Source organism: Zootoca vivipara, chromosome 2 (genome assembly GCF_965207765.1).
Source record: "Zootoca vivipara chromosome 2, rZooViv2.hap1.1, whole genome shotgun sequence".
Classification (NCBI taxonomy): domain Eukaryota; kingdom Metazoa; phylum Chordata; class Lepidosauria; order Squamata; family Lacertidae; genus Zootoca; species Zootoca vivipara.
In genome coordinates, this window is record NC_142584.1 from 8,033,587 (window position 1) to 8,046,845 (window position 13,259).

The 13,259-nt window shown below is 44.9% G+C and overlaps 1 long non-coding RNA gene across 2 annotated transcripts in view; it reads left to right on the forward strand.

Annotated features, from left to right (window-relative positions):
• Positions 1-12,880, forward strand: part of LOC148686715 (uncharacterized) — a 57,151-nt gene extending 44,271 nt beyond the window's left edge. Inside the window, exons 2-4 of one of the 2 annotated variants that reach the window (XR_015947930.1) lie at positions 6,093-6,165; positions 9,877-10,143; positions 10,977-12,880. This is a non-coding gene — a long non-coding RNA (uncharacterized LOC148686715). The remainder of the gene's footprint in view (positions 1-6,092; positions 6,166-9,876; positions 10,144-10,976) is intronic. The other variant, XR_015947929.1, reaches the window with a different exon arrangement.
• The last annotated feature ends 379 nt before the right edge of the window (positions 12,881-13,259 follow it).

A 13,259-nucleotide genomic window follows, 5' to 3' on the forward strand; every position in this document is an offset into this window, starting at 1 on the left:
TTTCCTTGATTGCACAATTGCATAAATTAACAAAAACAAAAGTGGAGCCCTGCTGGATCACACGCATCTAGTCCAGGATTGTGTTCCCCACAGTGGTCAACCCGATGCCTGTGGGAAAGTAGTGCAATGATGTAGTTTTTAGAATCTGGATATAATGGGGTTCCAGGGAGGCCAGTCTTTAGATAGTGATGTGTTTTACTTCATAATGTGGTAAGCCAGCCCTGGGGTATTTGGGGTTCTTCCTCCTCATTCTGCTGCGAGGGACTCCAGACTTCTGTCCTAGAATCCTGCTCTGGTGTCACCACCAATGGGACCCCCATAAGCACAGTTGCATTCTCCAGCTCGCGTTCCCCAAAAACTGCTATTCAGGTGCATGGTGCTTCTGATACTAGAAGTAGTATGGATGCATCATAACTAGTAGCCATTGGTAGCCTTTTCCTCCATGAATCTGACTAATCTCCCCTTAAAGCCATCCCTAAGTTGGTGGCCATCCATATGGCTTGTGATATACAAACCTTGATAGTCCCCTGTTATGAAGTTACTGACCCAAGTTTACAGGATTCTTGTTGGAATTATTGAAGTATTGTATGTGATGTGCTTTAACACCCCCCAAAATCCCTATCAATAGGATAAGGGGCAAACTGTAAGTAGGTATTGGTGTAGTTACAGGTAGGTAGCCGTGTGGGTCTGCCGTAGTTGAAACAAAATAAAAAAAATTCCTTCCAGTAGCACCTTAGAGACCAACTAAGTTTGTCATTGGTATGAGCTTTCATGTGCATGCACACTTCTTCAGATCTCATACCAATAACAAACCTAGTTGGTCTCTAAGGTGCTACTGGAAGGATTTTTTATTTTGTTTAGGGATTGATGTGTGTGACAAAAGGATAAATGTGTCACACCACCATGATTGTACACCAAGCACCACAATGGCAGGCATCTCATTAGTTAATCTAAAGTTCATGGAATAGCTACAAAAATGGTGACTATGAGTAAGATGATTTTATAAACTGCCTCTTAGGGATCAGAATGGAGAAGGGGAGCCAAGGAGGCTGCTGACCACAAAGATTTTTGTAAACTGGTGGAAAATGGGGAGGTGTCAATATCCAAACCTGTTGTTGTGGAGTTCATTTTTCTGCTTCTTAAAATCAGAATGTAACATATGCATCAGCTGCAGAACATGCTTAGCTGTCCTTTTGCACAACCCAGGACTTGGCTTAGACGTGTGGTTTCTCATAAACCCTCTCTCCCTCTCCCTTGTCTGGCCCCAGGAAGTAACTGAGATGTCTGTATATCTCACATGGCTCACTTTGTGATTGAATAGCTCAAGTCATTTGCATGGCCTGTGCAGCTGTCCCAGGCAGCTGTGAGCCCTTTGTGATAGCATGTGTGTCCGACACACTTGCAAATCAATAAGAGGGTGGGGTGGGGGTTCAATAAGAGTAAAATGAGAGGGGGGGAGGAAGTGACAGTTTCTGTAGGATAATACACTGATAATTTTTCTAAAGTACTTTTTAAACTTATGCCGGATAGATTTGCCATTGAGAAATCTCTGTATGCAAAGGACGGTTCTGGGAGGCTGCTCATTCAAGTTCGCATCCTGGTCTGTTGCGTTTTCTCACCTTGACCCTGTGCAAACTTTGGCTGACTCCTACAGCAGATCGAGACCACTAATTTATATTGGGTTGTTAAATATTCCCTCACTGCCTGCTCGGTGAGAAGTGGATCATGGGAGACTACACCGGGGTCTTTCTGTAATATTTATTTAGAAATGTACCAACAGAGCATAAGTGGAGGCAAGCAAGCATCCAGGCAAGGCAGCCTATCTATTCCCTCACACAATCAGATTGCCAGGGAGAGGCACTGAACCTGCCTTCAATCAACCCACCAGTCACCTTCCCCACTGCAGATAAATTGCTCCTTCAAGGGGCCATCCACACCCATTAAGAAACATTAACATTGTTTTGTCAAATCCCACTCTAGTTAGGTATGACCATGGTGGTGTACTCATCCACAGCAACGGGGCCACAAATGTATGACATCTTGGCTTATCCCCAAATAATCTTGGGAACTGTAGTTTGGTGAGAGTGCTGAGAATTCAGTTAGAGCTCCCTTGGCTTCAGCGCTAGCACCAAACCAAACCACTCCCTGGGGTTCTTTGAGAAGGGGGTCCAAATATTAAACCAGTTTTAAGTTGGTGATGTACAGATGCCTCTATATTTGTGTCCATCATGCATTTGCAGCTGTGCCTTTCAGGGGATGGTTTGCTATGCTGGTCAAGCTGTGTTTCAAAAAAAGTCTTCCACAGCTGATTTTTTAAATGTAGAAATCGAAGGGTCCCTGGTTGCAGTTTGGAAACCACTTACTTAAATGATGCAGTCATATGAAATTGTGAAGCAAACACACTCTATTTAAAGAATCCAGTGGGGTTATGATGCTAGTCCATGCTGCAATGGTAAGGTTTTCTTAAAAAAATATCCTTCTGTGAAAACAAATTTTTCAACTAAGATATTGCAGACTGGGAAATGTTTAGTATGCTCCAGAGTCATCTGGATGAGAGTGTACTGGAGTTCTTTTTGCAACATACAGTGGTACCTTGGTTCTCAAACGCCTTGGTACAGCTCTAGCAGAATTGGCACTATCTTGCATTTGCAGTGGTACCTCAGTTTATAAACACAATTGGTTCCAGAAGTCTGTTCATAAACTGAAGCGTTCATAAACTGAAGCAAACTTTTCCATTGAAAGTAATGGAAAGTGGATTAATCTGTTCCAGGCGGTCTGCAGAGTACTTAAACTGAAGCATTCATAAACTGAAGCGAACTTTCCCATTGAAAGTAATGGAAAGTGGATTAATCCGTTCCAGACGGGTCCGCAGAGTACTCAACCTGAACCGTACTTAACCTGAAGCATGGGTGTAATTGGTTCCGGAAGTCTGTTCATAAACTGAAGCGTTCATAAACTGAAGCGAACTTTCCCATTGAAAGTAATGGAAAGTGAATTAATCCGTTCTAGATGGGTCCGCGGCGTTCGTAAATCGAAAATTTGTAAACCGAGGTGTTCGTAAACCGAGGTTCCACTGTATTTCTTTTTTCCATGATTATGCTGCTTACAACTCTCTGCCGTGTACGTCATGTGTGCAACTGATTACACTTCATGTACAGATGAAGCGAACTCTAGAACTTGAAAGCAAATACCATTATAAAATGTGTTACCGTCTCTAAAGTGTCCCTAAAACTTGTTTTTTAAAATACCAACCCTTTAGCATTATTGAAGAAGGAGAACAAATTTGCCCATATCTGAAGTGCACCCAAAACCAGTCTGACCAGAGCCAGCAGGATAAAATACTTTCAAATACATGCATGTGTTTGTAGCAGTGAGATCAAAGAGCCCCTCACCCTGGAAAGCAAGTAGGAAACATGGGTTAAGTTATCATTCTGTGAAGGTTCCTATCTATAATGTAATAGGACTACTATTGTGCTGTCACCTGTAGAGATGACCTTCTCTCTAGGGATTTGTTTAGCAGAGACATCACCTTGCCGACAAAGGTCCGTATAGTTAAAACTATGGTTTTCCTATGTATGAAAGTGAGAGCTGATTGCCAAAGAATTGATGCTTTTGAATTATGGTGCTGGAGGAGACTCTTGAGAGTCCCATGGACTGCAAGAAGATCAAACCTATGCATTCTTAAGGAAATCAGCCCTGAGTGCTCACTGGAAGGACAGATCCTGAAACTGAGGCTCCAATACTTTGGCCACCTCATGAGAAGAGAAGACTCCCTGGAAAAGACCCTGATGCTGGGAAAGATTGAGGGCACAAGGAGAAGGGCACGACAGAGGACGAGATGGTTGGACGGTGTTCTCGAAGCCACCAACATGAGTCTGACCAAACTGCGGGAGGCAGTGGAAGACAGGAGTGTCTGGCGTGCTATGGTCCATGGGGTCACGAAGAGTCGGACACAACTAAACAACAACAAAGATGCTGCCTCAATGGGCATTGATGACTAATAGCTGCTTGCTTGAATGAGCATTGATTATGGCTTTTGATGGCTCCTTATCACTACTGCTGAGCACCCCCCAGTTGTTTCAAAGAGGGTGGAGGGAAACAGTTTTGTAGTTGAAAGACAGAAGTTCTGTTTTTATAGAGAAGTGGGGCTGTAAGAGCATGCTATTTCCTTTTGGGGGAACTAACTTAAAGGCACACTATCTGCCTGAATGCTTGCCTGCTCCTCTGGCTCAGTGTGTGCAGTAAAAAAAGGGGGGGATCTTATAAAATGCACCATGTTTCCAGGCTTATTTAAAAATGTATTTATTAACTGACTTTCAAGAATCAATGTTTATAAAGAAACAATAATTAAACTAGTGCATCCTTCCTTGCAATTCCTCTCCCTCTTCTCTCCTTGAGTGCCTGGATTCCTCATTACCTTCATTAAGGTAAGTTTAAATTCCATACTTGTCTGGATGTTTGCCTAGTGTAACATCAGTTATGCTATATTTATCTTAATAGATCCACTCATAATTTTCTGGGTGTTACCTACCAGTGTGGCCTTTGTCCTTTCGCTGTTTCGAATATACTGGATGAAGTAGTGCATTGTTCAACAAATTCATTGGGTATCTGAAGAAGTGTGCATGCACACGAAAGCTCATACCAAAATATAAACTTAGTTGGTCTTTAAGGTGCTACTGAAGGAATTTTTTTATTTTGCTTCGACTCAGACCAACACGGCTACCTACCTGTAATTGGGATCTGTGTTTTTGTTCTTTGCTTTTAGCCATGGGTAGGCAAACTAGGGGCCGGATCCGACCCAATCACCTTCTCAATCAGGCCCATGGACGGTCCAGGAATCAGTGTGTTTTTACATGAGTAGAATGTGTCCTTTTATTTAAAATGCATCTCTGGGTTATTTGTGGGTCATAGGAATTCATTCATTTCTCTCTCCAAAATATAGTCCAGCTCCCTGCTGAAAAAGTTTGCTGACCCCTGCTTTTAGCTGTTTCATTAATGAGTGCCATTTGGCACACGTTTTGAACCCATTGAAGTCATGTTAGAAGACAACTTATGGTTTTGCCACCACTACTTGATGCGTGCCTGGGGCACGGACTGCAGCTGAGAGCTCCAACCACTTGCAGAAATGGCAAAAGCCATGTTCCCTGCCCCACCCCAAAACTCTGATGGCCAAAGCACACTTTCCCCTCTGAATAGATGCTCACTCTTACACCCAAGAAGATTTATTTTTAGATTGTGGAGGAGTGACTCACCTTCGGAAGAGGTCCTTCCCTGTGTGAGTCACTGATCTGGAAGAGCCTTTTCATTGCAAGAAAGGAGGTATGGAACAGTGACTCATTCAGGCACACCGGCCAGGGAGATCATCTTCCAAGGGTAATTCTGTGGCATCTCTACACTGGGAGCAACTGAATGGTCCAAGCAGGCCCACTGCAGAACAGTGGAGGCTGCCCTCAGTCAATTTCCAGCTGTCTGCCTTCTTGCTTACATCCACTTGCTGGCAAGCTTCTTCCTCCATAGCCTCAGCATTGCCCTCAGCAAAGAGGAGGAGGAGGGCAAAGCTTGAATTAGTGGGCTCTGCCTGTCATTGGCTCTGGCTCCACCTACTGTTGGTCTCTGTGCTACCTGCCTAATGGGCACCAGGCACCACTGATGCCGAGACATGCTCCCAGCAGAGTCTGGTTAGGAGAGATGTGTCTCATGCAGAGTAGCAGTGGGCACTGTGTTCTGTGGAGAAAGGTTCATCGGGCTCTTGGGAGTCTTTCATTAATTACAGACCCTCCAAGTGTCCCAGGGACAGTCCCGGACTTACAGAGCCATCCCAATTTCTGATCTAATCCCGTAATGTCCTCCCCCTCCCCCGCTTAAAGGTAAAGGGTAAAGAGACCCGTTAGGTCCAGTCCCAGACGACTCTGGGGTTGCAGCGCTCATTTCGCTCTATAGGCCAAGGGAGCCGACGTACAGCTTCTGGGTCATGTTCCCAGCATGACTAAGCTGCTTCTGGTGAACCAGAGCAGCGCACGGAAACACCGTTTACCTTCCCGCCGGAGCAGTACCTATTTATCTACTTGCACTTTGTGCTTTTGAACTGCTAGGTTGGCAGGAGTTGGGACCGAGCAACGGGATCTCACCCCGTCACGGGGATTTGAACCGCCAACCTTCTGATCGGTAAGCCCTAGGCTCTGTGGTTTAACCCACAGCAACACCTGCGTCCCTCCCCCCCCCTTAGGATGTCCCTATTTCCATTGGAGAAATATTGGGAGGGTATGTAATGATAATATATCTTGCAACACTTCAAATTCACTTGTAAATCCTCGTGTGATCAGGGAGAGGGGCGAGGCCAGCTGGCCTCGCCGCTCTCCAACACTAACAAGCAGTCACATGTCCATAAGCACATGGGTATCAGGTGTGTGTGTGTGTGTGTCCGTCTGTGCAAAACAGCACGTGAGTTCCTGCTTCGCTCTCATGCATTCACTGACTATTTGGAGAGGTCAAAACACAATTTCTACTTGCTAGATTTCCATAAACCTTCTTTATAAACCTTTGGCAGAAATAGATAGACTATTATTACCATGCTAGCTTAATGGCTTTTTCATATACCTTCTTTCACCTCCTCAATACAAAGAATAATTTGTTTGCTTTCTAAATGTGTGTTAGCGGGACAACTTGGGGTGGGTGGGTGTGCGGCAATTCTCGAGCAGGCAATTCAGAATAATCAATGAAGCTCTTTCAGGCTCAAGGTACAATCTTAAGTGTAATGGTATTTTTCCACCCTAAACTGAGAAATGTGCTTCAGGCCTGCGCACTTAGCAGTCTGCGGCGGCTTCATAACATCTGCCTATGGGGGAAAGTTATTGCTCAACGCTCAGGAATGCATAGCCAATGTGACAGCAATAGGAAATAACCTCAGAGATTATAGTGGGGGCCTCGAAGGGGCAGTGAATTCAAAACACAGACTGAATGTAAACAACATCTTTAGGCTGCAGGACTTCTTCCTTGAGAGATTTCACAGCAACAAGGGCCTGTAGTTATGAAAGAAACACACCAGGAAGATGTAGCATCCAGTCGATTAATTGGTTTTTTTAAAAATAGATGGGTTACAAATGTACTGCAATGCTGATTCAGTCATGCAAAATTTTAGAAAAAGTTAATTATTTAAAATATAAAAACAGGGTGGAAGGTATTTCTTCTCTTACGCATGGAACAGAATGCCTTTCTTCTGAGATGGTGCCTACCATTAGGCAAATTGCAGAAGCCGATTTTAGGTGTTAGGGAAGCAAGTTGTTAGTTATTCGTATTTTATTGTATTTTTTCCCTGCAAGGCAGGATTTTCTGCCTCAGTTTGCAAAGTGACTTGACAGGCCTTGGGTACTATGTAGATTCATTTTAGGGAATGGGGCAGCATAAGCGGCCTCAATTGATGAATCAATTGATTAACGCTCCTAAGGCTTCTTTTATCATAGGACAATCCTATTAAAGTGTTTCACCTATTCCCCTCAGCTTCCCCTTCCTTTTTCTGAACTGTGAGAGAGATGCATTTAGAACTAAGCTGCAAAATGTAGATGCTGATGACAGGAGTGTGTGTTTCATCTCTCCCATGTCATGTGTTTAGAAATGTGTGACGCAGCAGCAGGAACACACCAGCAAACTGAAGTCCCGGAAGGACACATATTCAGTATCACTGCGAAGGAGCTGTACGCTCAATAGAGCGATATGCACATAGGGCTGCTCCGCAGGAGGAATAAACCTGGTTGTCCCTGAATTCCCCCTTTTTTGCATGCACATACGACCCTTTCAAAATTGGACCATTTTAAAGAAAAGAAGGTGGTGGACTCTCCTTCCTTGGAGGTTTTTAATCAGAGGTTGGAGGGCCATCTCTCACGGATGCTTTGGTTGAGATTCCTGCATTACAGGGGTGCTGGACTAGATGACCCTCCAGGTTCCTTCCAACTATGCAATTCTATGATTCACCCCAGAGACATATACTTTCAGCATAACTTGTGAAAAACACTATATGCATTGCAGAGGATCTTGAAGTGTGTTGTATATCCATGTGGGACCAGCAAAAATATGATGGTTTGGGGTATTTCAGGTATGAAAACATTTGGCACTGGCGCTGTATACTCCAGTTATTAGGTAAGGTAAAGGTAGATGACCCCTGGATGGTTAAGTCCAGTCAAAGGTGACTGGGGTTTTAGCGCTCATCTCGCTTTCAGGCCGAGGGAGCTGGCGTTTGTCCACAGACAGCTTTCTGGGTCATGTGGCCAGCATGACTAAACTGCTTCTGGTGCAACAGAATACCACGACGGAAACCAGAGTGCACGGAAATGCCGTTTACCTTCCCGCTGTAGTGGTACCTATTTATCTACTAGTGCTAGTATGCTTTCTAAGTGCTAGGTTGGCAGGAGGAGCTCGGACAGAGCAACGGGAGCTCACCCCATCGTGGGGATTCAAACTGCTGACCTTCTGATTGGCAAGCCCAAGAGCAGGGGTCAGCAAAGATTTATCTTGCCTGGGCCAGATCGGTCCTGCGGAGATCCCTCCGTGGACCGGATTGCATGCGCCCACCCGCGATTTTTGGCGTCTGCATCTGTGCAGACATGATTTTCGGCATCTGCATATGCGCAGATGCGATTTTCAGCACTGTGGAAGTGAGTCCCTGCACTGCGCCGGTTTAGCACAGCGCACGAGCGGGCAGCTCAGTTCAGGGGTGGCTCATGGGCCGGTCAAACGACCTCTGCGGGGCGCTTCCAGCCCATGGGCCTTAGGTTGCTGACCCCTGCCCAAGAGGCTCAGTGGTTAGACCATAGCGCCACCCGTGTCCCTCCAGTTGTTAACCAACGAGTCAGCTAGTGCTGCTCAGCTTATAAGCATTGCACAATTAATGTGTATTCTTTCAGGCATCTAAATGAACTTTGCCCTTTCTTGTGTCATGCATATTCATATTTAGTTATGACTGACAGCATCCCATCAAAAGCCAATCCCAGAATAGACTGACATGTTAGAATGCTACTTTTTTTTCAACCCCAGGCTCACCAGAACATATGAAAGCACCTGCCTTGCTAATTGACTTCCCCTCCTGGTCCAGGTGGAGCCAGGTGGAGCTGTGGGTTAAACCACAGAGTCTAGGGCTTGCTGATCAGAAGGTTGGTGGTTCGAATCCCTGCAACGGGGTGAGCTCCTGTTGCTCGCTCCCAGCTCCTGCCCACCTAGCAGTTCGAAAGCACATCAAAGTGCAAGTAGATAAATAGGGACCGCTCTGGCGGGAAGGTAAATGGCGTTTCCGTGTGCTGCTCTAGTTTGCCAGAAGCAGCTTTGTCATGCTGGCCACATGACCCAGAAGCTGTCTGCGGACAAACGCCGGCTCCCTCGGCCTATAGAGCGAGATGAGCGCCGCAACCCCAGAGTCGGACACGACTGGACCTGATGGTCAGGGGCCCCTTTACCTTTACCTTACCTGCTCCACTTAAACCTCCGTATTCACAGGTTCATCACAGGTCATCAAGATTTGCAAATTAGTCAGAGCTGCTGGTCTAGACATTGTTGACAGTCAATCAGCTATAAAAGAGCAGTGGCCTTTAATGATTGTGATGGAATATTGAGTACAACATAGAAATTATGAAAAACAAAGAATCAACATGAACATGCCGAACTAAGGTGCTACTGTTTCAGTTCTCTACTCCTTTATTAAAACCTGTTGCAAATTCCAGATTCACCCCAGCACATTTGATTGATTTAGCTTTCCTTTGGGACCATACCTAGGCTGATTAAAAATGGCTTGATTGAAAGAGCTTTTCATATATGTATTTAATTTCTTTTGGTGATTTTTTAATTTTAAAAATAGTTTTACTATTGCATGTGTTTGTTGTTCTTCTGCAGGAAAAAAGTATACAGTGGTACCTCGACATCCAAACGACTCGACTTCCGAAGGTTTCGACTTCCGAAGTCGACAAACCCGGAAGTTTTTCGCCGTGCGCACGTTCTGCGCCTGCACAGAAGCAGCGCACACAGTCGGCGCATGCGCAGAAGCACAAATCGTGCTTCACGCATGCGCAAAACAGGCACTTCGACAACTGAAGACTTCGACTTACGAAGAGCACCGCGGAACGGATCGCCTTCATAAGTCGAGGTACCACTGTATTCAAGGTGACTCCCAGTAATAAAAGCATACAAACAAAGGAAAACTGAAATATACACAAGATTTTAAACATAACTCTAGCTAGTGGCAGCAGTCGGTTAATTAATTAATTTCAACCATTTCACTTCCCTGGGAGCACAAAGTAGTGGCAGGCTGTGGCCTCCACTTCAGCAAAAATGGAACAGATCCCACAGAAAGAACCTTTGGGGATCTTAATATCTGGTCAGATTCATGAAGATATATGCAGTCCTTGGCCAGCGCCTTGAACTGGGCCTGGAAATAGATCGGAAGTGAGTGAAGCTGTTTCAAGAGTGGTAAGAGGTATTCAGTTTGCCCAACCAGTAATGAGCTGCTGCATACAGCATTATTCATAGAATTATAGAGTTAGAAATACTACAAGGGTCCAACAGGTAGATCGTGATCTACCGGTACATCACTGGATGTCTGCGGTAGATCACTGGTAGATCATTGGCTCCCCCCAAAGAAGCTGAACAACTGGCTCCCCTAAAAAAGCTCAACATTTGACCTCCTCCCTTAAAAAGCTCAACAACTTTGACCTGAACCCAAAAAAGGGATCACTGCCAGTTTTTAACTCTAAGTAGATCACAGTCTCTTGGGAGTTGGCCACCCCTGTAGACTAGTCCAACCCCCTGCAGGGCAGGAATCTTGTCCAACATGGGACTCAAAACCACAACCTTGAGATTAAGAGTTTCCAGCCCTACTGGCTGATGCCACTGAATGAATATGTCTTGTTTACACAAGCAAGTTCTGAAGCTATCTGATCCAGAAATTCATAGTAAAATATTGGAACAATTCCTTTTTTTTTTTTTTTTTGTTGCAGGGCTGCCTTGTGGATCCTAGACTGGAGAGAGGGAAAAGCAGACCATCAGAATATATTCGACACAATATGATTCTAGGATTCTATGAATTCAAAAAGGTGAACTCAAAGCATAATGCATAGGATGCAAAGGTGCATGAAAGATCTGCACATTTCCACAACTGCAATAACAGCGCAAAGAGGCAATCCATTAAATATAAGCACAGTGTTGGCATGGCCTGTTTCAAAGCAAATTTATCCTCATGGAGATTGAATTTCATATGCAGTGACTGAATGTCCAAAACCAAATGGCCTTATATACATTCATGAGAAGGACATGTTTTATACAGAAGAAAACATTTTCATCGGCATTTTTTTAAAAAAGCTCTGTAAGGTGTGTGTCCCCCTTTCTGTTTCCTTTGTGACTGAGTCTCGGCAAAAATGTTGGGAAGGGGAACAGTTTTTGGAAATGAATCCTCAGCGTGCAGGAGAATTTTCTAGCTACTTGCTGAGTAATGACCTGGCTACCGTATTGTAAATCTCTCAAAGCGGACAAGAAAAGCAATATAATGGAGCAAGAACATCAGCAATAATAATATAATGAATAAATAATAATAATTGGGATTTAGGTGGAGCTGTGTGCATCCTGCATTTGTACTGTAAAGGTACAGTCGTGGACGACTCTGAGGTTGCAGCGCTCATCTCGCTTTACTGGCCGAGGTAGCCGGCGCACAGCTTCCGGGTCACGTGGCCATCATGACTAAGCCACTTCTGGCGAACCAGAGCAGCGTATGGAAACACCATTTACCTTCCCGCCAGATCAGTACCTATTTATCTACTTGCACTTTGATGTGATTTCTATGGGACCGAACAACGGGAACTCACCCTGTCGCAGGGATTCGAACCGCTGACCTTCTGATTGGCAAGCCGTAGGCTCTGTGGTTTAGACCACAGCGCCACCCACGCCTCCATTTGTACTCTACATACTTTGAATTTGGTAGTGGCTCAGCACAGAGTCCCATCAAATTTCAGTCTGATGCAGTCACATGGGAGAACTAAATTAATACATACATGGCTGGAACTGGAGCAGAGGACCCAATTCTGAAGCACCCATACCTAGGCTCCTTTGTGCTCCTGGCAAGGAGTTGTATTGGCGTTCCCTCCCCCAGTCCCTTGTGCCGTTGGAAAGACCATGGACCAGAAACTCAACAAGTTTGCTTTTCATAACCTTTGGGGTGATGGGGTCAAAAGACCTGGGCCAGCAACTAGATTCTTCTGCCTAGGATTCCTCTGCCAAGGTGACCAGAGGAGCCTGCACACCCAGAGCAGCAGAAGTGCAGCCTGGGGAGCACATAGACAGACGGGCAGGCTCCTAGCAACTCTGAGCCAGAGTGGAGAGGCGAGATTTTTGCACACACCCCAGGCCTGCAGCTTTGGTAGGGGCTAGCCTAGCTAACCCCTAGGTATGCCCCGGAAGCACCTACATCAGATTTGTATGCACTTGGGCAAACAGCCTCCTTGGATTTCACCTGTGATATGGAGTAACTTTATCCTACTACCACTTGGATCGCTGACGTTAGTGGGCACAAGGACAAGGCTTTCTCTGTGGTGGCCCCACAGCTCTGACATTCTTTGCCAGTGGTTCTGCAGGAAGCTTCCACACTTCAGTTCTTCCAGAATGCCTTGGAAGTAGGTTGGTTTTAGATGGTCTATGCATGAACGACGTTTTCTGACTGGGATGTTAACTTTTGCTTTTAACAATTCATACAGCAGTCATTGTTTTTTATTGCTGTTGGTGGACAGATTGTGTTTTAGTGCTGATTTATTGTAGTGGTTTTAGTGTTGATATCCTACCATTACTGTGTAAGCTGCTTTGAAAGAGTTGTACTCAGAAACATGGCCTATAATTAATTAAAAAGAAATAATTTGAAAATACTACTCTCTCATTTTCTCCTTTCACTGAGGAGGAGTGCAAGTACATAAAATAAAATAGTTAAATTGGTCTCTAGCTTCATATGGGGAGGAAATGTTGAATGAAACAAATATTCTATTTTGACCTAAGGGCAGAATCTTTTCCAAGTGTTCCCTTGAAGGAAACAACAAAGATGGCAACATCCCTCTTCTTGGAAAGCAGAATGGGCACATGACGAGAACGATTCTATTTCTCAGTGGGATATGACAGGGCACTTGCCATTTCCTTCTTGAACATAGATGCAAGCCTTTTTCAGTCCATACCATCATCCCCTGTGCTGATAGCCCACCCATTGAATTCTGTCATAATTCATGTGCAATCCATAAAGGCCAGCT